The sequence below is a fragment of the Enhydra lutris genome, unplaced genomic scaffold, assembly GCF_002288905.1.
Source record: "Enhydra lutris kenyoni isolate GAN:26980312 unplaced genomic scaffold, ASM228890v2 scaffoldscaffold12, whole genome shotgun sequence".
NCBI classification, from domain to species: Eukaryota; Metazoa; Chordata; class Mammalia; order Carnivora; family Mustelidae; genus Enhydra; species Enhydra lutris.
The window spans coordinates 6,348,788-6,371,471 of record NW_019154096.1 but is presented as its reverse complement, the minus strand read 5'-3'; the positions used below and the strand labels follow the sequence as shown (position 1 = coordinate 6,371,471).

General features: G+C 49.5%; 1 protein-coding gene across 1 annotated transcript in view; it reads right to left on the bottom strand.

The window, feature by feature from the left end:
* The window catches only part of LOC111145303 (sphingomyelin synthase 1), a 260,654-nt gene that overhangs the window by 226,250 nt on the left and 11,720 nt on the right, over positions 1 to 22,684 (bottom strand). Inside the window, exon 2 of the mRNA XM_022500142.1 lies at positions 6,509 to 6,599. The gene's annotated coding sequence lies outside the window, so the exon portion shown is untranslated. The remainder of the gene's footprint in view (positions 1 to 6,508; positions 6,600 to 22,684) is intronic.

Genomic DNA, 22,684 nt, shown 5'->3' with positions numbered 1-22,684 from the left:
CCTCTCTAAAATTAACACAAAACAATGATTAAATCCCAGAAAAACAAAACCTATGTGCAGGAAAGTTCAAGTAATCCATGTATACAACACAGTAAGTCTCTCCTCACCTGTGGGGGATGCGTTCCAAGACCCCAGCAGGTGCCTGAAAGCTCAGACAGTGCCGAACTCGACACCCCGCGTGTTCTCCCACACACGCACACCTAGAGTAAGGTGTAATTTCTAAATCAGGCACAGTGAGAGGTTAACAACAGGAACTCCTACGAAAATGGAACAACTATGACATCAGACTGTAACGAAAGTTACGGGAGCGTGGTGTCTCTCTCTCTCTCTCTCTCTCTCAAAATACCTAGCTGTGCTACCCCCAGACTTCTGGTCATAGTGCCAGATGATAAAAAGCCCGTGGGATGAGATGGAGTGAGGGGATGACCAACGGGCTGTGACCTGGTGTGTAAGTGACCACTGACCTCCTGACCGCTCTGAGGAGGATCCCCTGCTTCTGGACCACGGCCGATGGCGGGGACAAGGGACTACCATGAGCGCATCTGTGACTCCTGCTCCCGGGGGAGAAGGTAAATAAATGCCCAACAAGAGAGGGGCTAGGGAGACCATCAGCAGAAAGGGGACATGAAGCGCTGTTTCACGACGAAGCGAATCAACTTAACATGACTGAACTGTACACTCAAAAGTGGTCATGACAGGGGTGCCTGGGGGGTGCAGTGGGTTAAAGCCTCTGCCTTCCGCTCAGGTCATGATCTCAGGGTCCTGGGATCAAGCCCTGCGTCAGGCTCTCTGCTCAGCAGAGCCTGCTTCCTCCTCTCCCTCTCTCTCTGCCTGCCTCTCTGCCTACTTGTGATTTCTGTCCGTCAAATACATAAATAAAATCTTTAAAAAAAATTTTTTTTTTAAAGTGGTCATGACAGTAACTTTCATGTTACATGTTTTTTCAATTAAAACAGAAGCAGCATCACCTGAAAGGTTCTTTAAAACACAGCTCACTAGACCTCACCCACAGGACCCTGACCCAACAAGGCCGCTGCGCACCTGAGACTGCCTACTCCGACATTCAACCAGGCCACACTGATGCCACTGTTCCGGGAACCAATTTTAAGAATCACTGTTCTGCTTCTGAGGTTCTGAGACCCTAGACAAAGAAAACAGGAGTATGGGGAGGAGGGTGGGATGGTTATGGACCCCGACACGGCACACTCTGGAAGTCCTGAGGGGGACTCCGACCCCCAGGCAGCTGCAGTGCCCCGGATGGCCCGCACCCCGCCCCCACCGGCAACAGAGTGCGTGTGAGGGGTACAAGCGAGCCTGTGGCCCCTCGGCCACACGCGAGCTCAGTGACGGTGTGGTCGTTGACAGGATACGGTCACGGTGTGGCTGAAAATACTAAGGAGATAATCATCACAAGAACTTTGTTGCTGACATTCAGGAAACAGGGCTGACTGGGATTTCCCACCCACAAAAAGGGGTCAAGTTAAGACAGTGACAAAACTACTAATATTTAATCCCAGACTACTTAGCACGGCAAAAGGCTCCCAAGGAACTGAGAACAAAGCAAGGAGGATTAAATCTCAGAACCTATTACGCTTCCCACAAGCACTTGGCAAACCGAGGGTCATTTCTCCAGAATTCATAGCTAACCCCTCTATTCTCTGCAAAGGGCTATTCTCTGGAATATCAATGTCATTGTAAAACCAGGTGTTGGAATCAATGCTCAAAACAGCACTGCCTTCCTCCGAAGAGACAACAGAAAGCCGTGTGTTCAGACGCAGGAGGTAACAGAGGGCTCGGAGCTTTAATTTCCGAAGACATGCGCATGGTAAACAACTTCTTGTTAAGAGAAACGCAAACTGAAGACAAAGGCACAGTTCAGACAGATCTGTTCATTCAAGAAATATCTGAGCGCCTCCCACACGCCAGGCGGTGAGCGGGGGGGTGGGGGGACGGACACGGGCCAAGGCCACTGCGGGGCCAAGTGCGCGGGTCTGGCCAAGAAGCCAGCTTTGGAAGTTTTGAGCAGAGCCGTGTTTCTCCAAAGGCCCCTGCAGGGAGGGAGCCCCCAAAACTGTGGGCCCCCGCCACATTTTTCCTTGCGTGGACGGCTGCATATTTAGGGTATGTAACAGATTACCCACAGTGATACTAAGTTTCCAGTGTCTTGAGTCCACAGTAAGTACAAAGAAATCATTGTCTTTGTCCTCAGAAAGCAGCATGACCCTCGTCGGACGTCTGGGTCACACCAAGGTCTGAGCCCCTGGAGGCAAGTCTCCTTCAGGAGTCCATCTGAATAATTTCTCCGTAAGACATTCTCAACGCTGTGGGACGATATTCTTCATGAAGAAACTGGTGAGGCAGCACTCGGGTGGCCCGAGCCCCGCTCCACAGGAGCCATGTCCTCACCCCACACTTCAGGGTCAAATCACCTCTGGGCCACACAAATCTTAGCTTCCTCTGAGGTCCTAATGCTGGATCTGATTAATGAATCAGCCAACATTCCCAGGGTGAGTGCCAACCCCGGACACAGCTGACTCTCCCAAGCATGTGGCCGCCACCGTGGGACACTGTGGGCGTGGATTTCCTCGGTGTGATGCTTCCAAAACACGCCCGGGGGCACCCCGATGGAGGGAAGCCAGAGACCACGGTGGAAGTGAACCCACGAGCAATGCTTCCTGCGTCACACTTAGGTACGTCCAAACAGCGGGAACTGTTCCGGAACCAAAGAGTCTCCCTCTCTGCTCCCTGGACTTCCTATCACTCCAAACGCCCCCAAAATCCTCGCAATGACCAGCGTAGCCACAAGAAGTCAGGAGACCTGACGGCAGCAGGTGTCACTCTTATAGGTCACGCGACTCTGTACGTCGGCGCCCTCACCTGTCACATGAGGAGGACACTTCGCCCGCAGGGCTGTTTTAAAAATTCACAAGGGACAGACTAGCAGGTATCAGGCACTGTCCTAAGTGCCCGGCACACATCCATTAATTCAGCCCTTCCCAGAGCCCCGCAGGGGACACCTTCATCCCCATGGCACTGGTGAGCAGACCGGGGCACACGAGAAGTTAAGTAACAGGTCAAAATCGTCTGTGGCTAATAATGGCACCCATGGAACCTGGCCTCAGCGTCCGAGTTCTTAATCACCTCTTTATCCCGCCTTCCTGGCCAAGAGAACCATCCTCATACGCTTCCCAGACCCCCACTCGCTCTGCCATGAGATGCTCGTGTGCACGTCGGTACGACCCCTCTCCAGAGGCCAAACCGGAGGCTGAGGAAGTCGGTCTTAAGGAGCTGTCCTTGACAAATGAGACGTCCCCGAGGCTGGAGGTCTGGGTAGAAGAGCTCCCTGTCCTGAGGACAGAAGACACAGCTTCTCTAGCACCACAGATCAGGTGATTCCGCCTCTCCTCATTTTGCTTCCGAAACCCTTCTTTTTAGCCAAAGCAGTTAAGTCGACGGTTTCCAGTTTCGTGAGGAAAACAACTGTCATCAGTCTTCTCCATTCTCATTTTTCATTTATCCCTAATTCTGCACCACTGAAAAAAACTACTGAAACGAAGGGCAGGACGGAAGCTGTAAAAACATTTTAAACACAGAAGCAGAACGTGTGAATGCATACATACCATCTCTCCCTCAGAAAGAAGAGCTACACCTTAACTTTATTACAATCATGGCAACAAAACCAACCAGTGCAGAGTCTGACCCCCATGCACAGCCCCTCCCGAGAGGCTCCGATTTCAGGGCAAAGCACGGTCACCCAGATCACTGCCCCAGAGGGTGACAAGAAGCATCCCGCCCGATGGCAGACGGTTCTAAGGCAAGGAGTGAACACTGTCGGGACGTCATGCCTTTTGCCATCTTTACATCATTCCACGCAGCTAACCAACTGTACCTCCAACATCCAAATAAATGTTCGACCTCACTTCACTTTCCTAAAGGATGTCTCAGGCTGGAACGAGCCAAGGCAGCCGTGACGGCCCTGTGAGGGTTTGCAGGGATGAGTCAACGGCATTTCCTTTCTGTCTGTCGGAGCACAGTCTGGGGTGACGACAGAGCAGTGACTCATGCCCATAAAGCATCTAGGCACATACATGAAAACACTACCGGGGTTAAAGCAGTGTTAACTGCTTCACCTGTCTCTGTTCACGACAATGCCCTCTATGACCTCCTATCAAGAGAACAAACTTTTATAACCTCACGTAAGCAAACAGAGAAGCATGCCAACAGTGATGGATGAATCTGCTATACCACATTCCAAATTTTATTACCCTGCATGCTTTTCTTTCTGTTGAGTTTTATTAATAATTATTCATATAGCCTGAGATGGGAGGTCTGCTTGGCTTGCTGGGATGAGCATGTCCAAGCTCGTGGCCCAATGTAGACACGCTGCCTTAGACAGTCGGCTGTCACCCCATGGAAACGAGCAGGACCTTCAGACACACTCAGACACACGGCCATATCAATGTAGATCATCACGTTATGGAAAGTGCTTATCAAATTTATAAAATTAAGAAATATAACCAATATACTCATTCAAAACGGAGAATGTGGTCATTCCATTCCATTCCCATTTCACGCTTTTGTTCTGACACGTACAAAGCACAATCCTGGAGTGGAGCTTCAAGTTCACAGGAGCCCCTGGGAAGTTCCACACGGGTGAGAGCCTACCTGACTGTCACCATCTTATTATCCCTGACACATAGTAGCTTCTCGGTAAATATCTGTGGGATAAATAAATGAATAAATAAAGGCATTCACATTAAAATTAATGGGCTGAGTCTACATCAAGATGCAGCGGTTATCACCACTGTGCCCTTGCTTTTATGAAGTAAAGCAGGAGTTGGCAAACATTTTGTCAAGTGCCAGGGGACACGTATTAGGTTTTGTGGACCCTACGGTCACTGCTGGAGCCACCAACCCTGGTCTCTCTCACAACCGTGCGATTGTGCTGTTGCAGTACAAAAGCCGTCACGGATGAACCATAAACAAATGAACGTGATCGTGTCTGAATAAAACTTTATTTATAAAAGCCAAATTTAGCCATAAACACATCCAAGTCCCACAGGAACCACTTCCTTCCAATGAACATTCTAGTCCCTAAAGGTCTGAAATCAGAAAGCTCGCCCAATTCAGCCAGACACATTTTATTGGGTCAAAAACTGGGCAATGCATATGTACTTGTACCCCACGGAGCTCATCGCCCCTTACGGAGCAAACCCCAGTTCCTGTCCTGGTACAGGCCTGTCCCACACAAGCCTCTGAATCTACGCGCTCAAGTCCGCAGCAAGAAACCTCACTGCCGTCACGAACTCTGTGGTCTAAATAAGACACGAGAATCTAAGAAGACTTCCAAGAATCTAAGAAGACATAAAGACTTCTTCTAAAGTAAGGCTCGAAACGGGCAGCTGTAGCTCGTTAACCTCTCCATGAAGAAATGCCTGGATTCCCAGGGCCCACCGCGGGAGAGCCCAGCACTGTGTGGAGGACAGCCGCCCATGGGACAGCACAGCCACCATGCAGAGCCACCGAGGGCTACCAGGGATCACGAGGGACTGGTCCTGATGTGTTTCCATCTACAACTAATCACAGCTCAACACATCTGCGGGGTTTGAAGGGAAAGTGTCAGTTCGGTAGTCAAATCACAGCGACGGCGCTGGGAGTCATTGTCAATGTCCTCAATGCTGGTTTTAATACAGTAAAACCTCAGCTTCACAGGACCGCATCTCCCTGGCACATTCTCCTGGGAGTTCGGGTTAAAAACTCAGTGAAGACCTTCAACCCTGTTCAAGCAAAGACAAGTCTACTTGTGAAGCCCACAGGGCACAGACGGACAGAGCATGCCGAAAGAGGAAAACACGGCCGCGCTCTTATGCGGGACCCATGGGCAAGTGCAAAACCCAATCAGTCCTTTATGGACAGACAGATCTCTTTCAAACACGCTCACGCTGCCTATCTGTCCATTAAATAAATCACTGCTTAAAGGTTTTTATCGGCTATGAAGGGATCATAAATCCAAAATACACCTTTTAATAAGAAATCATAGTTTAATTCAATGATTTTAATTCAATGTGTTTTTATAATTTAACAATTTAATTTAATAATTTAATTAAATAATTTAATTCAATGTGTTTAATTCAATGATTCTATATCTCATAGTTTTTGAGATATAGATGATGAGATATAGATGAGATATCTCATAGTTTTTGAGTTCTAAGATGCCTCTCAGGGAAGACATCCTTATTTTTAGGAGCTACGTCCCAAAGAATTTAGGATAAAATGTCATGATACCTGCAACTTATTTTTCCTTTACACACATCAGCAGAAAAATGTGCAAGCCCTCAAACACACACATGTGCACACGCACACAAACACACACACACACAATGTGGCAAAATGCTAATGAGTGTTAAATGTAGGCAGGGAGTACACAGGAACTCACCACACATTCTTCTAACTCTTCCATGTGTCTGAAATTCGTAGGATAAAAAGCTGCACAGAAATCTTGACTCACCTCTCAAGCGGACGGCGGTCTTCTTTCTCCTAAAGAAAAGCGAATGGCTAATGCCCAGGGGCACATTCGGGGCTGGTCATGCTCCCTCACCCTGCAAACATAAGTGAAACAACGTGTTACCAGCAAGGAGCTTTATAAGATTCAAGCTATTTCAGTTGAGACAATGTTCTTCAGCGATGACAAGCCTCTAGATTAAAACAGTTCTTGAACTAGTTGCGTTTAAGCAAGGAGAAATGTGAAAAGAGAAAAGATTGATCCCTCACATCCTGAATGTGAGGAACAACCATTAGCCTCACCCACTAGGAAGTTCTAGAACAAAGAAATTCCTTATTAAGTTTCTCTTAACTCACATCAATTTCAAGGCAGTGACACATGACGTCACCCAAACCTCCACTCAGAAGGGAAGGGGAGCTTCCAGGGCCGGAGTGTGACTGTGGATTTCTGAGACCCCACGTGAGGCCCCCACGCACCCTCGGAGCCACGCCAGACCTCTGGGCCTCCTGGATTTCCCAGGCAGACCCGCCAGGTGCCCAAAAACAGCACGACAGCACGACAAGGACACTTAACTAGAAAATAACAGCAGGGATGAAGCCTCTACTTAGATCTTCCGACTCCAAGCTCAAGGCGTGTCTCACCATACAGGTGGCTCCCCAACCCCACAGGATGCTCTCCTGAAAAGTAACCTCAAGGCCAAGAGGCCAAACACAGTCGCATGCCATCTGGGGGGGGGGGGGGTGCACAGCAGTTTGCTCCCTGAAGAATAACCACTCCTGGGGCGCCTGGGTGGCTCAGTGGGTGAAGTGTCTGCCTGCAGCTCTGATCATGATCCCAGGGTCAGAATCACCAAGGAGCATGTAGTTTCCCCACAAGATGACCTAAAAGGGGCCTTTGTGCACTGGTCACCACAGTCCTGCTCGCAAAGGTTTACGGGGATCGGCGTCCAACGTGCAAAGGCACCGCATACAAAAGCCTAATGAAAGTGAGTCAAGATCCCTGTGCCATCTTTTTCAGTCCCATCTCCTCCACTCGCCGGCTCGATGAAAAATCGAGAGAACTGCTTCAGGCTGCTTCCTCCCCTGGGGACTGGGGAGCACCTGCTCCCAAGGGTGCTGCAACCCACACGGAGACAGGACAGGTCTCGATGCCTCACACGCCGGAGCACATGGACCCCAGGAGCACTCACCAGGAAGTTATGGCAAAAGCTACCCAAAACCAAGGGAAGACACATGACGCGCCTTTGGAAACACCAATTTTACTCCAAGATTTTGGTGAGGATGAGCAAACGAATCAGCAACTGAAACCTTGTTAATATTAAAACAAACGTGTATTGCGAGCAGAATGTCATCACTGCATGAATTTTTTTTTTTTAAGATTTTATTTATTTATTTGACAGAGAGAGGTCACAAGCAGGCAGAGAGGCAGGTAGAGAGAGAGGAGGAAGCAGGCTCCCTGCTGAGCAGAGAGCCCGATGCGGGGCTCGATCCCAGGACCCTGAGATCATGACCTGAGCCGAAGGCAGCGGCTTAACCCACTGAGCCACCCAGGCGCCCCACTGCATGAATTTTTAAGCTCCAACTCCCATCCTTACTTGTCCAGCTCATTTCCAGCTACACCCTCACTTGGAGGGGAAGGGAGTGAGGGGTGGGCTCTCCTTTCCCATTAGGGGGGGTTCTCGGAAGATCGAGTGAAGCTGGCAGAGATGTCAGGGAAGATGTCAGGGAAGACATCACGGGGAGCCCAGGATGCTTCAATATCACGGGGAGCCCAGGATGCTGCAGATAGCCATTAGTCCAGAGAATTCTCCTCAAAATCACAGGGCCCAGACTTTTGCCCGATCTAGGGACATGGGTAGACAGACATCTAAGCACATGTGGTCCCATCTGTACCACGCGTCCAGAGGTCCATACTTCCCGAATCCCTCTCTGCCCTGCCCTGCCAGCCCCCAACCCCGGCAGGTGCTGTCACCTGCCAGGGCCCCCTCCCTCCCAACAGCTCACACCACGGGCCTCCCTCCAGCCCCACATCGCAAACAGGTGCGGCACCTATGCCCCCCCAACCACGTCATGTCAGTGAATGCCTGCGCCGTTACCAAAGCAAAAATGAGCAAAATAAGCTTCCCAGTTCGGTCTGTCTCCCAATGTCTTACCCACACACAGACCCTGTGAGATAATCAATGTTCATCAGTGTTTTAAACCACTACGTTTGGGGAACCTTGTTATTCGCTGACCACGTCAGACTAGAGAATAATGGAAACCAATCCCATGCACCTAATACCCCAGAGGCTGGGTTTGGGGGGGTCTTGTGGGGTTTTATGGAAGATGTGTGTGCCCCTTCCTGACGCCCTCCCGTCCACTCCCCTGCACAAATAACTACTAGCCCCAACTGTGATTTAATTCCTCTGCTCATCTGTATGTTTTCATCACATGCGTATTATTCTCAGTATGTGGTTGCATTTTGCTGGGTTTTAACCAATGAAAAGTGAAACACTGAGTGTGTGAATTCAGACTTGCCTCTTGTGACACGGATTCTGAGACGCACCCCTGGTGACTCGTGCAACTGTGGTTGACATTCATCGCCTTCTATACAGTTACCTCTGTGTGAACAGAGCCACAGCTCACCGCCCCACTCTGCTGAGGACCCCCTGGGGACTTGTCAGTTTTTGCTATCATGAACAACTTACATTCCAGCGCCTGTCCCTGGGGCACACACGGCGTTTCTCCAGGGTGTTCACCTAAGAGGGGGCAGAGCACGGGAGTGCACGTGTTCAGCTCTTCTAAATAATGCCAAATCGTTTTCCACTGGGGTCGTGTTCAATGGACTCTTCAGCCTCCTTTCCAGTCTCTCCCAAATAAGAGGCATACTTGTTTTGCTAATTACCAGCAAAGCTCTCAACCAACAAAAGGGAAAGCTTTTCCTGTTTGCGGCATCACTACCGCAAATAAACAGTACTCCAAAGTAGTGACCCAGACAGCTGGAACATATTAGTCACAGGATGTCAGCACTGACTCCGGAATAACGATGCAGACCCAGCCGGCACCACACACTGCCTGCGGGTAGAAGTCAAATTGGATTGCTGGACCAACATTCAATTCCCAAATGGTTTTTCCTCCTGGTTGACTCACATATAGGGTCCCACCTTACTGTGTGTGTCTCAAACCGGGGGAAAAAATTAACTCACATGCGACCCAGCCAAATTCAAGATTAAAGCAGCAGAGTCTAATTACTTCAACGAAACTGTGCCATGTTGTGTTTTTATCAGAGAGCGGATTATGTTTTTAATCTTTTCCCCTGTAAGATGAGATTGTCATTTATCATAACTAACTTTAGGTGCAGTAACTCCATAAAAAAATACTTGGGCTTTCTTTATATAAAAAAAATGTCCCTCTTGGTTTCACTAATTCCATTTGATAATTATTTGTATTTCTAGATAAAAACATGCTATCAAGCTTTCCTACTGGCATCAATACAAAACATGAGAAATTCTTCCCACATGGGCAGAAAGGAGAGTGGAACCCTTACCATGAGTCTCACAGAGGCTCACCTCCCGCCACTGAAAACACTGGAACCAGACGACCAGAATTGGGTATTTTCAACCCCACCTCTTGATAGTTCTTTCTTTCTTTTTTTTTTTAAGATTTTATTTATTTATTTATTTGACAGAGAGAGGCAGGCAGAGAGAGGAGGAAGCAGGCTCCCCACCCAGCAGAGAGTCTGATGTGGGACTTGATCCCAGGACCCTGAGATCATGACCTGAGCCGAAGGCAGAGGCTCAACCCACTAAGCCACCCAGGCGCCCTTTGACAGTTCTTTCTTTACAACCGTTAACCCCTGTGAGGTAGGCACTATCATTACACCCATTTTACAGACAGGAACCTCGAGGTGCAGAAAGCAATTAAGTCGTGCACAGTCGTGAAGCTGGTGACCGGCAGACGGAAGACCTGGCTCCAGGCCATCTACTCCAGAATCCAGAGCCTTCCACCATCCTCTGGGCTCCTGTATTTCGAAGGCCAGCTCTGCTGATGAGGGGATTACAGACAACAAGAGGGGAATGCAGCCCACACAGGGTGGGTATCACATTCACACCTGCCCAGGGGAGGTTGATGTGCGAAGTGCCGGGGGTGGGGGGGACAGGAGAGCACAGCGAGCCCCCTGCAGCCCAACCCTTGCTCCCAAGCCTCGCATACCCATAACAGATGACTTGACAATTTGTACACGGTCACTGCCGTACCCTTTTGTTTTTGCCAATATTACAGTCTCCTCTTCCTGTCCTACCCTAAACAGAATAACCTTGACAACCAGATCACCCTTAATGATATTTGTAAAGGTTAGACATTCTTCACCGAAACACTGGAGCAGAAACGGACTCTAAGTAAACACTTGGCTCATTCAGCTTTTCTATTATTGACTTCAGAAAAACTTAGGCACTCCTTTCAAATAGAAACATCTCTTCGAAGTATTTCCAGTTTCCTGGAAATCATCCCAAATGATCTGGCCAATAAAGAAAAAGCCTGATTACAGGACTAGCAAGTGACAGATGAAAGAAATTCCAGCAACAGCACGTACGCTATTGCTCCCAGCACCCTTCTGCCAGACCTAAGCTTAGGTATTTAAAGCATAATGTGGTGTTGACCAAATCTGTATGTTTATAATTCCATTAAGAAGTTAAAAAATTAGGGTGGCTCAGTGGGTTAAGCATCTGCCTTTGGCTTGGGTCATGATCTCGTCCTAGGATCGAGCCCCGTGTTGGGCTCCCTGGTCAGTGGGGACTCTGGTTCTCCCTCTCCCTCTGCTGTTCCCCCTGCTTGTGCTCACTTGCACTTTCTCGAATAAATAAATAAAATCTTTTTTTTTTAAAAAGTTAAAAAATGAACTGGTTGATTAATTATGCCATTGGATAAATATAAAGGAAAAGTATGAAATGTGGATTTTGGAAAAGGACATCCAGATTAGCCACCAGCAAGCTCCAGGGTCACTGGTCCCTTCTGCATCTAAGTGGGGTGGGGGATGCTGAGCAGGGGCAAGTCGAGTACAGGAGGTCTGTCATGCAAAACCGGTGCAGTGCAATTCCATCTCTCTGGGCCAACTGAGGCTGTCTATTAGTAAGCCACACAGAGGAAACAGAGAAACGCACCTCATAAAAAGAAAAGGCTGAATCTTGTGTCAGCTCTCGTATTTGATCTGGAGTGGAGCATGGAACCCACCAAGGGGAAGTCTTCCAGAGGGAGGTGGCCAGGACAGGGCAGGAACAGCCTCATCTGCTAGGAGGTGTTAGAACAGAAACTAATGCTAATGCTTTCTCAGTAAATGCCAAGAGCCAGACCTTCTGCTGAGCAGGCTTCCTCCACTCTGCTTTAAAACCCTCACTCACTAACCCTGAGAGAAAATATCGTGAGACAGGTCCCTATTTAGAAGATACAAACACAGACTCAGAAATTAAATGACTTTCCCAGAGTCATATAACGAGGACACAGGCCTAACGCTTGGCTTGAAGCACATGGGAGGCAACAAATATCCACTGAACAGGGCTCTACATATCTTCTCCACAGTAACAGAAAACAATACTTACGTCACCAGGATTTTGTGAGGATAAATTGAGATTCTGTACATAAAGTTCCTTGCTCAGTGCCTCACCCCTAGTATCTAGGAGCATGTGGACAACCATGTTGATATAAAAAACCTAGGCACAATACCAGCCTGGAATACAAGCGTGATGATAACAACAGGAATAACCAAGAGTATAACAAGACACACAGATACACATAACAGGCAAAGAAAAGCAAATAAGCCATGAAAAGATACTCAGCATCACTGATCATCAGGGAACTGCAAATTAAGATCACACGTGGGTGATTCAGTTGGTTAAGCATCTGCCTTCGGCTCAGGTCATGATCCAGGGTTCTGGGATCGAGTCCCATATCGGGCTCCCTGCTCAGCGGGGAGTCTGCTTCTCCCTCTCCCTCTGCTGCTCCCCCTGCTTGTGCTCACTCTCTCTCTGACAAAATAAATAAAATTAAAAAAAAAAAATCAGAGAGAGATACCACCACACACCTACCTACCAGAATGGCAAAATTTTTATAAAACCGCCAACATCAAATGCTGACAAAGACGCACGTCAGCCAGGACTCTCACATGTTTTTAAGTGGGAATGCAATGGGGGGAGGGTAAAAAAAAACAAAAAACTGTGGTACACCCATACACTGGAACGCTCCTTAGTAATAAAAAGGCACAAACTACTGATTTGGATGCATCTCAAAGGCACTCACGCAGAGACAGAGGGGAGTCTCAGAAGGGGGTAATCTGCACGATCCCACTTCCGTGACATTCTGGAAAAGGCACAGCTAAAGTGACAGAGAACAGATCCGTCTTGTCAGGAGTTGGGGTGGGGACTGACTACAAGGAGGCCCTAGGGAACCCAAGAAGTGGCGGATTGTTCCACAGGCTCTTTGCCATGGAGGATACGTAGATCAGTGCACGCATTAAAACTCCAAGAACTAAATGTTCCACAAGTGAATTTTACTGCTGGAAAATTTATTAAATCACTGAATAAAATTTTTAAAGCAGAGAAAAAATGGGTAAGCCTTGGTGAATGGCTATTTGACATCTGCTTTGAAGGGAAAGAGGGACACGTGAGGGTCGAACAGCTCTGAGGCTCCTTGCCAAGATAACAATAATGGAACAGGACACCATGAAGAGTCCACACGAGGACCTCTGCGGGGCATAGAGGGTCAGGAACCTTGGTTTCTGATCTGACTTCATCGAAGGAGGACTGTGTCAGATTACATAAGCCACATCACCACCCCAAGCCTCAGTTTACCCACTCCTACAATGAAACAACAAAGCAAATGGTCTTCTGCTCCTTTCCCACTGCAAACAAGGTCAATTTGTCTTCAAGTCATTGAATCTGGGCAGACAGTATGACCAATAAGCAGAAATACCACATACAGAAAAACAGCCAGGCACCCACACAAATGCCAACAGGGAACAAAAATACAGTGAAAACCACTGACGTGAGTGGACGTGGGGGAAATCATCAGTGAGGGGCAGACAGAAGATGATGCAAATTAGCACTCTCTCACACGACAGAATCCAAGAGGAGACGGGTCTCCTTGGGGCAGAGGACAAAACACTGGCAGGGTCGAGATGAGGACTGATAAAACAGGCAGGCCCAGCTTCCCTGCAACAGGCCACGGCAGAGGCAACAATTTTCAAAATTTTAGAAATTCTTGGAAATTAAAAACATGATTGCTGAGTGCTACTGAGCTGTCTTCTTATCTCGCAGAGACTCCAGAATTCTAGAATGGAAGAAACCATTTCATTTTCCAAAGGGTGCAACAGAGGGGCACCTGGGTGGCTCAGGAGGTTAAGCATCTGCCTTTGGCTCAGGTCATGATGGCAGGGTCCTGGGACTGAGCCCTGCGTAGGGCTGCCCGCTCAGCAGGGAGTCAGCTTCTCCCTCTGACCCTCCCCACTGCTCATGCTCACTCACTCTAATAAAATCTTTAAAAAAAAAAAAAAAAAAGGATTTAACAGAATGTAAAGAATGCAACTTATTAAAGAAAAGGACTAAGATTTTACTGTTGTCACCTTATTAGTTTGTGGGGCAAGGAAAGCGCCTGACGTCTGTAAGATGTGGCAAACCCCCAGGCTCCGAGCAGAGCAGAATCCTGAATGACACTCCTGGACCAGGCCCCTGCAAACAAGGGACCCAGGGAGACACAACATCTGAGCACTTCACCAGCGCTGAAGGGAGGACAGGGAAGTGGACAGTATTCCCGCAAAGTTCACAGAGAACTTTTCTAACATCACACCTTCTGCCCATTCTCATTTCTGATGCTGACATGTGTGGGAGAGAACGCACAGGGGACTTCAGCTCCAAGTCTGGTCTCTTCTACCACCAGCAACCCCCGACTTTAGGAGCACTGCTTCGCTGCTCACTTCCCTTTCTGCCCCCACAGGAGGGGATAGCCGCAGGTCCCTGCCAACACCAGGGCCAGTGGGGCCTCACACCTGCTGGGTGACCCCATGTCCACAGAGGCACCTGAGGGGACACACACACAAGGTGTTTCTGCCGCTGCTCTCCAGGGCTGGGCTGTGACCACACGTCCTGCGTGCACATGCATATCCCAACTGCCCCCTCCAAGTAGCCACTGTGCTTAGGGGAATGACCATGGCGGGTGCAGGGCAACATCCAGCCCAAGGTGGCTGGGGCAGGGGGAACACGGCTCACCCAGGAGACCCTGAAAGAGGAAACTAAGGCAGACCAGTGCAGCAGAAGGCATTTGCGTGGGCACAAAGCTCAGACATAAGGAATCACTACCAGGGAAGTGAGAGGGACCGCAAGGGACAGACCACAAACACATTCAACTGAGGCGCTCAGGCTTTCTCCTTGGAGCTCGGGGAACCACAGGCACAAGTCAGCAGGACGTTACCACTTCCATCCCTGCAGCCCGGGAAGGGGACTGACAGCAGCCGGGAGAGTGGAATGAGGTCAGGGCAGAAAGCAGATGTCGACTTGGAATCCTGGCAGGAAGGGATGCAGGCCTGAGTCGGGAGGAACGCAAGAGATAAAGCAGAGACCAAATGCCCTTTCTCTGGTGACTGGAAGGGGACGGGGTCATGGAAAAGCAACCGGGGACAGTCCCGGGTTCTGCCCTGACGATCAAGAGCAGGATGGTCTCTTTCACAAGTAACTGGAGAAGGGCAGTGCTGGTGGCTTCCCTGTGTGCAGGGCTGCGTGTACGGAGGTACCTCCACACATCTGCGACCGACCAGTAAGTCTCAGGCTTCTCCTCGTGGAGCTGTTTACTCCAAACCCCCACAGGCCACAGCACCTCAAAACTGCGCAGTGTCTAAAAACTCAACTCCCTGCTCTTAACCTCTCGGCAGCCGAAGTAAGAACGGACCTCACATCAGAGAGGGCGAGGAGCTTACTCCAGGCCACACAGCCAGAAGGAGAGGAGCTGAAGTTTCATCCAAGACGGCCTGCTTCTGGGATGCCTGCTGCTCTTCTCTGCTGTCCTGCTCCATTAAGGGCCTAGAGCTATCGATTCTGTAAGGTGAGGGCTCAGGGGTATTGCTCTCCGGCCACGGACTTCTCTTGCTACTCCTGAGAAGAGTCCAGGCAGCCCTGAACGACCTACTCTAACCCCTAGGACCACGTTCCCAGGGTGGAACTCTGGCCCACCTGCCCCATCTCCGTGTCTTCAAGTTCATCCCAAGTTCATCCCAACAGCTCCTGAAGCCATTCTGGTTTTCCACAGGAGCCGCTTCTTTTTTTTAAAGATGTTGTTTATTTATTTGACAGAGAGACAGTGATAGAGGGAACACAAGCAGGTGAAGTGAGAGAGGGAGAGGTAGGCCTCCCGCTGAGCAGGGAGCCCCATCTGCCTGATGTGGGGCTCGATCCCAGGATGCTGGGATCATGACCTGAGCCGACCAGAGGCTTAACAACTGAGACACTGAGGTACCCACAGGAGCCGTTTCTGAATGCATCTGCTCTACCTTGTGTAGGGACCCTAAAAGTTCCCTGAGGGCATTTAACTCACAACTGTATCACTGTCTGGGCCCAACAAGATACTTTCCCCTCCCCCAAAGCCAGCTGTCTGTGATACTGTTACCTCCACGAGGAAAGGAGGGGAAGGCGGGAAGGCCAGGCCACTGGAGAAGGATACACAGTGTTTCTGCAAAGCCTGCCACTCCCCTTCCCACTGTCCTGGGCACCAGAGAGCAGAGAACCAGACTCCACAGCCCCTGAACTTCCAGTCCTGTGGAAATGGGGTGTTTTTTTAAAAAAGAAATTATGCACATACACACACTCCCCAAAACACATCAAATATACAAAATATTTGATAAAACTGAGGGCTTGGGTGTACATGTTCATTAAATTATTCTCTTATGTTGGGGCGCCTGGGTGGCTCAGTGGGTTAAGCCGCTGCCTTCGGCTCAGGTCATGATCTCAGAGTCCTGGGATCGAGCCCCGCATCGGGCTCTCTGCTCAGCGGGGAGCCTGCTTCCTCCTCTCTCTCTGCCTGCCTCTCTGCCTGCTTGTGATCTCTCTGTCAAAATAAATAAATAAAATCTTAAAAAAAAAATTATTCTCTTATGTTTTTCTACATGTGTAAAATATTCCATAATAAAAACATCTAAAACTGAGGGGAAAAAATCACTGTCAGGCCATAGTACTCTGTGCACAAAGAACTGGCTTGTCAGACTGATTGACTTGCAAAGGTTCTAGACAGAGAAAATCTTCTCGGGATCTGTTGTGTTTTTCACAAAAAGATGGAAACGCACAAACTCAGATGATATGAATGCAATCGAAAAACAGAATGAGGTTTCCCGTCCACCAAGACGTCCCTCGTGCTACCGCCAAATCCTCTGTAGCAGTAAATAATGAAAGAAAATAAGAGGACGACATAACCGCTTTCTTTTTTTTAATAAAGAAAGAGATTTTACTCTTTTTGAGTAAACTCTACCCCCAACATGGGGCTCGAACTTACAACCCCAAGATCAAGAGCCATGTGCTCCACCGACTGAGCCAGCCAGGTGCCCCCATAACCACTTTCTACTACTTTCTGGCCTCAGAAAGAAGCCCTACCTTCTTAAGAAGTTAATAGGCACTACCATGTTCTCTACACGTGCTGGGCATCCACAGACCCAATGCCGTAACAAACCCGCAAGAGACGGGCACTGTTCTCCCCGCCCCATCACCGGTGGTGGCCCCATGCAGGCACCCAAACCCGTCTCCAGCAATAATCCATCCTCCATGATGTATGCTGCCCAGGGCCTCGTGTTCTCTCACTCATTTTCCATAAACTTTGGCATCACACAAAGGAGCGAATCTGACAAAACCTCCACCAACTAGTTCAGCAAGCCAAAAAAAAAAAAAAAATCCAAGAAATCACAATCTTAAGATATACAGTCTCGGAAACAGTACCTCCAAATGTTAAGGCAATAAGAAAAACCAAGCAGTAAAGAAAATTAATTGTGCGATCCTCTAGAGTCCCAAAATAAATACTGCATGAATATTCTAAATCAAACAGCCATAGAGTTTGAAGGGGCCTTAGAGATGCAACTGGCAACAAACCCATGAGACCAGAAAAGTGAGTTCTTGAAGTCAATTTCTAATACTTTTTATCTTTAATCATGTGTTACTGTGAACAGAGTGCAAAATGTGCGTTCTCCACCGAGACAGAGGAACAGGACAGGTGAGAGCACATGTGAGCAGGGTGAGATTTTATTTACTGAATTTTCAGAAGAGACTTGAAATACATGCCACTGTTCATCCCAGCAGGGGGCTTAGCCATTCTGGAAACAAAGTACAGGTCGGTTGGAAAAGGTCGGGTTTTATCTTCATCAGTACTTCTGAGCCCTTAGGGTTTTGTTCTCCCGGCAGAATCCTGGTTCGGAAAACGCTCCGTACTTCCCCGATCGCTCCTCAACGCAGTCTAAGTTTTAGGCGCTCAACTGCTCTGACCATGCCTCCCAAACAGTAAGGAACCTTTTGAACCCAAACCCAATAATCGGAGCCCTCTCCCACCTGGACCCCAATCCACACAAGACCCCAGGTGGAAGAGAGGAGACTGCTTCCTTTGCCCGCACAATGCAGGCATAAACAGTCCAGGGGCATTTGCCATATTCCTCTCTTGATCTTAACCTCCTCAAGAGTGGGGCCCGCTTTCCACATCAGGGATCACTGGTGTCCCCGGCCCATCAGGGGACACACAGGCAGGAGGCCCACGTCTCTGCCACGCTCTCGCCACCCGAAGGGAACCACGACGACGACGTACGGGGGGGGGGGGGTAACAGAGCATGTCCCACGCCACTTTCAGCTGTCAGGCACAGAACGGAAGGCAGACTTCAGCTGTAAACTGTCTGCCTGGGGATCTGAGGCAGCATGTTCATTAGCGGCGCCCAGAATGTTTGGGGTACAAAAGCGCCCCTAATTGTCTTTCTCCCCAGACACCTATCGCTGATGATCTATAGCACGTTGGACAAAAACATTGATGCAGACGGCTTTGTGGTTATTTTCTGAAGTAGAATATTTGAGGGCCAGTGTCTACCTAAACACGTAATAATAGGGCAAAGTATCAAACATGCCGGTTATTTGCTCCCAGCCCCGTATTTCAATCAAGGCCGGGGGGCGCCTAGGTGGCTCTGTCAGTGAAGCATCTCAGGTCATGATCCGGGGATCCTGGGATAGAGCCCCATGTCAAGAATTCTCCCTCTGCTCCTCCCCCATCCTGTCTCAAAAACAAATAAATAAAATCTTTAAAAAAGAAACAAAGTTTAAAATCAAGGCTTATTTTAAACCCACTCCACAACTCTGCAATCCACAAACACGCCCCTCACTAAAAAGATCATGACAGATGCCAGAACAGGATGAACCAGAAAGAGAGACCCTACAGCAAAACCCAGACTTCCACTCTGAACAGAGTCCACAGTACAGAGGGCAACCGGAAGGACAGGCCGCTCTCCTCAAACAGACAGACTCGTCCACACTGCTGAAACCACGGGTCATCCCACTGGATTCCTGCGGGCCCCTGAAGGTACAACATGTTTCCCTTCTCTTACTACAGACAGGAAGCAAACCTCTGTCTCCCGCATCTTCACAGAACAGTGCCCGGCCCTGTGGCTGCAGGACACCTGTGCCCCCCTTGGCACGGGCACCACACAGCAGAGCTGGAGGACAGTCTGTTGTCCCACAGGCTCCCCCAGCCTCCCCTACATACAGGTGCACACCCAGAGCTGATACCCCATAGGGGCATGCACCCAGGCCCAGAACCTCAGCTCCTCTCCCAAACACACAGCGGTCCCTCCACAGGTAAGCCCACCCAGCCAGGAACGAGCTCAGCGACTGGCAAAGTGTGGACAGAAGTCGTGATCTGCGCCCAGAGAGGACCGTACTGGCCAAGGCTGAGCGGCTGAGCCGGGGGGCCAGCCCCGCTGCCAGCTCTCCCTACTGCCACGCAAGACCAATCGGAGCAACAGACGTGAAAACACCAGGCTGTTTTCCAAGAACACCGACAGGCCTCAGGGAAAGGTTGCTGCCAAGTTCATGGGCATCACCCGCTCTCATGCAATCTCCTCCTTGACTGATGGGGGTTCCGGCCCAATAAACCTAATGTAAGGGGCACTAACAAATAAATAAAAGTTCAAAAAAAAAAAAAACCTACTTCAAGATGAAAATGAGCCACACACAGAAGGACAAATGCTATACGGTTCCACTTACATGAGGTCCCTAGAGCAGAGAAAATCACAGACAGAGAAAGTTAAGAGCGGACACTGGGGCTGCAGGGCGGGAGGAAGCGAGGACAGACTCTCAGCTCCCAAGGATGAAGGAGTCTTGGACACGGACGGCAGTGAGTGTTGTTCAACAAAGTGAGTCCACTTACGGCCACAAATTACCCACTCAAAGATGCTTAAATGGCCCATTTTCTGTTACGTATATTTTACTATAATTAAAACAAAACAAAAGACGTTTGTACTCTTTCAAAGCAAATTACAGATTTGGGACATGCTCAGTCACATCTCAGAAATGGAACGCTCTGCACCCATACTAACAAAATAAACACACAGCTATGTACGTCAAAGGATGCCCCAGAGCTGTGTGGCCAAAATGTGAGACTGAGTGTCGATCTGGAAGGGCGAAGAGCAGATGCTTCTGGCGTCCCTGAACCGATGTGTCATCATGCGTCACTACTCAGCGCGGCAACATCAGCAACGCTAGCCTCATCCGAATATTTACCGTGAGTGTCGGCAGACCAATTTCCCAACGTCGTGAGCCTTCTGGATGATTCTCAGAATAAAAACCTCTCTCACCTACACACAAACGACGGGACACCTGAGGGCTTCTGTCCTGCACTTATGACCTACAGGCGCACCTATGTACTTATGACATGACAGAGACGTCCCGAGATGGTCACAGACAGGCTGGAGCGGCTGGTTAGTCAGGACCTGTCTCAAAGGGCTGCCTGAAGAGAATTCCAACACTGTAGTGCAGAGAGCAGACCCCACGGAGCGCGCTGGCCGACGGAACCAGGTCCGCGCTGGAGCCTGGGGTGCCGGAAGGAACAAGCATTCCTCACAGGCTACGTCTCTACAGACTCTGTCATTCTTGTCCAGGGAAGATGCTGCAGCTGGCGTGCAGGCAGGGAAAGTCGAGATGCCAACGGAGATCTGTGATCTCCAAAGCCAATGACACCGCTCCACGCCATGCTTCTAGAAAGCCACGGCCTCAGGACCATGGCTCTCTCAACTGGCGATGTGAGGCAGCAATCATGGACCAAACTACCAGCAAAAAATCTGTATGAAGGCAACCACCTCACTTCCGCTCCTGAGATTATCCCGGTACCCTCTTTTTCCAGCATGGCACAAAGCTGGGACGACAGCCACTTTCCACAACAGCACCCTCGTCACCAAGGAAAGTGGCAGGTCCAGGAGTTAGAGACACTGGTGATCTAACAAAAGTTTGAGAAGTCGGAGAAGATCTCCCCCTCGTAGTGTGTTATCCTGACAGCTGGCCAAAACAGTAATTATTCAAAAACCAAAAACACAAATAAAGCCTTACTGTCCCCTCCCCCCTGGCTGAGCCATTGCCCACCCTGTACCACAGACCTTCACTATGCAGACCACACACTAAGAAATTAAGTTTCCTGTGCTGTTATCATCTTAATAACATTGTAATCATTTTCATAAAGCTTCAGACTTCTCCTTGCATCCCAGAAGCCCATTCTACAGGCTGTGAGATTTCCTTTTGGCAACACAGGTCCTGTTACCATTCCGTCTTTTGGCATTCGGCCACAATGTTCATTGAGCACACATTCAATATTTATATAAAACTGACAGGAGGGAAACACACGAAAATGCTAGCCGCGGTTATCGATGGGTGACAGGATTCTGAATGATGTTCTTTTGCTTATGCAGTTTCTAAGCAGAAAAGAAAGATGAGAAGTAAGGGAGAAAGGGAGAATGGGGGGAGAGGGAGCTGAGGAGAAGAAGGCAGGAGAAAGGTTTTCTAAAGGAAAACTAAACCTAGCCTAAACGGCAAAGGCAAAGCAGCCTTCAACAGCCAAACCCCAAGGGACCATTCAGAGGGGGGGCCCTGGCGACCCAACCCAGCCCACATCCATCCCCAGCACACACCGGCCCTCCCACGGACTGCCTTCCTGAACACGTTCACTCGGCATTCCATCACACGGCCTTGTCGGGAGGTCCATCCCCAGGCTCCCCTCCCCGGAGAGGAGAGCCCCAGCCTCCCCAACCTTGGGTGCAGCTCCATACGGCCAGCGATGGGAACTGCAGACTGGTTTTTACTGCAGAGTCACGTCTGTGTGGAAGAACCATCCCCATGGTGACTGGAGGGGATATGGCTAAGAGGCCACGAGGAGTCTGGACACCCCGATTCCGATCCACATCCCACCAGGCTCCGAGAAAGGATTTAAACCAGGTGATTTCTAAGACTGGAGCTCTACTCCACACGGCTGCCAACACCACAAATAATCGGATGTCAGAGGCAAAGACTTGGAGCGACATGGGGCCCGAGAGAGGTGACAGGGAGCAACCAAAGGCGAGAAGGCAACAGACACGGAGAACAGAAGCCAAGGAGAGCAGGGGCACACCCCCCCCCCAGAACCTTGCGCCACCCTCCCTTTCCACCCGCAGAGCCTAGCACAGTGTGGGGAAAAGAGATGGCTGCAGAAGCTCAACGGCAGGCACGGGCAGGAAGACAGTGCGATGACTGCCTTCTGACGTTCTGGAAAATTGATGGCTTTGGGCCAGGGATGTGGCCAGGAACAAGCAGACAGACAATGGATCAGACTTGACAGGATCAAACTGCCTGTTACAAGGCATTGTTTGCACAGTCCCCTGCAAATATTTAAACACTTCTTTATGAGAAATTCAGCAAGGCTCCACTCATCCCCAGCGGACCACAGGCTTGCTGAGGGCGGGGACCATATCCGCAGCCTCCTGACCAGGCCGCCTGGCCCACAGCAGCCACCAACCAGGACTTTCGGAACAGCGTATCTTCTACAAAAGCACCACAGACCTTCTTTTTTTTTTTTTTTTTTTTTTTTAATCTTTTTTCTATTTTTTTAGTCAGAAATATTTAAAATACAGTCTGGGTGGGCGCGCAAGAGGGGGTAGAGTCGGTTCCTCTGATGCGCAGGCGTCCCGTGG